General features: G+C 34.0%; 1 protein-coding gene across 1 annotated transcript in view; it reads left to right on the top strand.

Annotated features, from left to right (window-relative positions):
• Positions 1 to 4,508: 4,508 nt before the first annotated feature.
• The window catches only part of LOC135107741 (uncharacterized), a 19,427-nt gene continuing 19,190 nt past the window's right edge, over positions 4,509 to 4,745 (top strand). Inside the window, exon 1 of the mRNA XM_064018041.1 lies at positions 4,509 to 4,682. The gene's annotated coding sequence lies outside the window, so the exon portion shown is untranslated. The remainder of the gene's footprint in view (positions 4,683 to 4,745) is intronic.

Raw genomic sequence — 4,745 nt, 5'->3', positions numbered from 1 at the left:
CTAGGTTAGGCCTGTGATTGGTATATGGAGGACAGGACAGGACAAAGTGACCAGTGGGGAGGCTGTGGAAGGCCTGGGGATGCTGTGTGAAGGATGACACGACAAGGAGACCAGTGAGAAGGCTGTGGAAGGCCAGGGGATGCTGTGTGGAGGAGAGAGAGAGAGAGAGAGAGATAATTGTGAAGAAGGAAGGTTTAGAGATACAAACACTGAAAAAAAGCTTCTCTCTGGGGAATCTCTCTGCTTTCTGAAAATAAATACATACATAAATAAATCTCATACATAACATACATAAATAAATACATAAATAAATAAATACATAAATAAATCTCAGGGCTTTCACCTGTCACAATCTCTGCTTTCTGAAAATAAATGCATACATAAATAAATAAACAAACAAACAAACAAACAAACAAACAAACAAACAAACAAACAAACAAACAAACAAACAAACAAACAAATAAATAAATAAATAAATAAATACATACATACATACATACATACATACATACATACATACATACATACATACATACATACATACATACATACATACATACATACATACATACATACATACATACATACATACATACATACATAAATAAATAAATAAAAAGGTCATGTCTCTCTATTTTGTACGGGTGACTGAAGTAAATGATAATTCCTTATAGTAAATGATAATTCCTTATAGTAAATGATAATTCCTTATAATTAAGTTATCCTTTCAATGAGGCAAGGAAGTGTACAGGTCCACACACTTAAATCTGAACCGCAATCAACACAAAAGATTTCAGCGCCAGCCTATACACCCCACACGGCACCCCACATAGGCCTACCTTCCTGCCTACTACCTGCTTCATCCAATATGCTAAAGAATATTCACCAATACCAACAATATTCAACAGAACTGTACAGCAAATATGTGGTTCAATATTTGGTGTTAATTAAAAAGACCCACCAATACCACTTCCACGGTGTACTGAGGTTGACACATTTATTCTATAACTTCTATAACTCTCCATAACACTAATACACACATATATATCACAACAGAAGAGTGAGGCAGAAGTAACAAAATTATTACATACCTTGTGTCTTCTGCCAGTCTCCCTCACTCTGAATATCCAAGGCAAAGTCACCTCTTCCTGCCAGGGTTCTATCACCAACACAGTCATCTGGAAGGCAAAAATTAAATGAATGATATAACCTTGGGGGACACCACTAAGTCTGCTATTAACATATCTTCATAATTGTTATCTTTTTAACCTGCTCACCTAACAAAACTAACCACACTTCACCAAAATGCAGATAAACCTTTAAAATTCACCATCAGCATTATAATTTTAGTTGTGTATATCTATATTTCAAATTACGGTAAGATCTGTAATGAGAAAAGTCACCTGGCCAGCTACCCTGTACACACGGCTTATTTCACTCTCTTGGCCCAGTAAGGGGGTAACAAGTGACAAATTCTGAGGGATGAGGGTAAAATAACAGCTAAATAACTCAGCACAGTCAACACTACAGGCTCACACAAGATTTAATAAACATTACTCACCAAGGATAAGGAGTCTGGAAAAAAAAACAACTTATTTTCACCTCTCCCCAAGTCTTTCGCTACCTTTCTGCACACATCCATTACTCAGATCAACCTGTGTTCATATACTTACAGTTTTTGAGAGTAAAATCCAAGTAAAGAAGTGTTATAGCGTTAAAAACCGTGTATAATAAGCAAGGTTCGTTCTTTTCACCATTTTGTAAGTGAAATGGAAAGTTTTGTGTATAGACGACAGAAATGCTCTCTCCCTCACAACAACAACAAACAAAAGAGCATCGGTACTAGGAAAGATTAAGGTTCAAATACTATATAATATCGGATTGTAACCCTCTATAGTAGCTTAACAGATTTCTTTTAAGATTCTTTTCTTTTTACTTTTATGAACAGCCGCTGAATTCAAAAGACAAAAAAAAGATAAGAAAATATTGCTATCCACATTTCTATCACTACGAAATGCTGAAACATTATTTCCTTATTATTATTATTATCCTTATATATTATTTCATTCATTTCAAGCATTCCTGGAGCCTATGACAGCTAAGTTCGCTGGCTGTGGTGTTAATTTTTAATATAATGTTAATAATACCTACATGTTGGGCGTTAGGTATCAATATTTCGCTTAATAAAACCAATGAAAGGCAACCAAATTATTTTCAGACACTGTGCATCACACACTAAGCCAATTAGGACCCAGTTCATTAAGAAACCTTGCTAATCTGTCTCTAGAACCATTAAAACACCATTAAAAACCTGCATCATTTCAACTAGACCCTTTTGAAAACACTACAGGCAATCAAGAGTGTTTTTCCTGTTAATAATGTAGAAATCTTGCTAATCTGTCACTAGAACCATTAAAACACCATTAAAAACCTGCATCATTTCAACTAGACCCTTTTGAAAACACTACAGGCAATCAAGAGTGTTTTTCCTGTTAATAATGTAGAAATCTTGCTAATCTGTCACTAGAACCATTAAAACACCATTAAAAACCTGCATCATTTCAACTAGACCCTTTTGAAAACACTACAGGTAATCAAGAGTGTTTTTCCTGTTAATAATGTAGAAATCTTGCTAATCTGTCACTAGAACCATTAAAACACCATTAAAAACCTGCATCATTTCAACTAAACCCTCTTGAAAGTAATGGTGGTTTCAGAATATATCAAAAAAAGTGGAATTATTTATTTGTCAGTGTGTAATTATTATAATCTAACTTCGATCTATTTTAGTGAAAAACATCTTATATATATACACCACAAGTTCAGTAAATAATAACAGATAAAATTCTTAATAAAATCGCCATAAATAAATAAAGAAGACTTGTATTGGGTAATTCTTATGCTCACTTTTAATAGCAAGCCAAGCACCGCCACTAACAAATATAGAAATTACATAGAAAAAAAAATTATGTACAAAAACAAAAGGAAAATGTTACGAATTACATAGAGATGGAATGAAAAAAAATATAAATAGAACTAAGAGGAAGAAGAAGAAGAAGAAGAAGATAGAGAGAGAAAGAATCAAATATACTTATCCACGAAATGAAATGATGCAGGTCTTTAAGGGTGTTTTAATGATTCCAGTGACAGATTAGTAAGATTTCTACATTATTAACAGGAGAAACACTGCAGATAACCTGTACTGTTTTCAAGGGGGTCTATTGGGTAAGTCTTATGCTCATTTTTAATAGCAAGCCAAGCACCGCCACTACCAAATATATAAATTATACAAAAGAAAATTATGTAGAAAAACAAAAGAAAAATGTTACGAATTACATAGAGATGGAATGAAAAATAATATAAATAGAGATAAGAGGAAAAAGAAGAAGAAGAAGATACAGAGAGAGAGAGAGAGAGAGAGAGAGAGAGAGAGAGAGAGAGAGAGAGAGAGAGAGAGAGAGAGAGAGAGAGAGAGAGAGAATTAAATATTATACTTATCCACGAAAACCATATATATATATATATATATATATATATATATATATATATATATATATATATATATATATATATATATATATATATATATATATATTTCTCTTTCCTTTTATTTATTTATTTATTTATTTATTATTTAATTATTTATTTCTCTATCAATACTAACATATCTGTTTTTCCCCTTACAGAAATCTTAATTGCTGTTACTTTTACCACACGGTCTGACATAATAAAAAAAAGACAATATTTAATAACCCAAAGTACACAAATAAATAAATAAACAAATATATACAAATATTAAAGGAATGACATGTATCGTTGATATATTTCAATGTATCTCCCCTTCATAAAAATCTCCACACCCTGTTATATTTCTCCTTATTTTGACTTCCCCGGAGACTGCCGCACCACGCCCTTCAGGCCGAGCAAAGGTCAAGGATCAAGCTTCCTTCTTCATGCATTCTTTCCGCCCAAAATAGCCTGTCAATGCGGAATTTTTATCTTTAAAAACAACCGAAAATTTCTTCATTTCTCAGTAGTGTAGATCAATGGCCATGTTCCAAACTGTCGTACGGAGACCAGGGTGACTACAGTAGTGGACTATTTAACTATTCATGGACTGTACTATTGAATTTATGGTGTATAATTGTTCCATTGGGTTAAAGATTGTGATTCCTAAGCGTGTCATTGAGTGAGCTAGCTTTATTTTCTCTATTTTCATACCACACATTCTCTCATTCACACTCTCTCTCTCACTATCTGCCAGACGCAAAATATAGAACAACATTGAAAAAAAACATATTTTCCCTGCATGATTCAAAACGAAAATAAATTCTAATAAACTAAAACCAAAACCCTATTCAGCCATACATAAGAATACAAGATGGAGCAAATAAGAGAAGAGAAATAAAATAAAAAGCAAGGTAAGAGGGGGAGGGGGAGGAAGAGGGGAATGAATCCCCGGGAAGCAACCCAGCCTCAGTGTTATATTGCAAGTCGAGGAGGGGGGTTGTGTGCAAATCCGCTCCGGTGCGAATCTATTTGACCTGTGTCCGTGACCTTGCATGGTGTCCGTGGCGATAAATAGGTGTGTTCTAGTGACCTTAAGGTGCGGAGAGGCGCGAAAGGCGTTATGGATACGGAATTAAGGAAATACTGGGGACAAAACACCAGACACATAGGAGGTGAGTAGCTGATGATGACTATTGTTGTTGTTCTTACCATTACTACTACTACTACTACTGCTA

The sequence above is a fragment of the Scylla paramamosain genome, chromosome 15 (assembly GCF_035594125.1).
Source record: "Scylla paramamosain isolate STU-SP2022 chromosome 15, ASM3559412v1, whole genome shotgun sequence".
Taxonomy (NCBI): Eukaryota; Metazoa; Arthropoda; class Malacostraca; order Decapoda; family Portunidae; genus Scylla; species Scylla paramamosain.
Note: the sequence above shows the minus strand (reverse complement) of the source record. Positions and strands in the feature narration are given on the sequence as shown.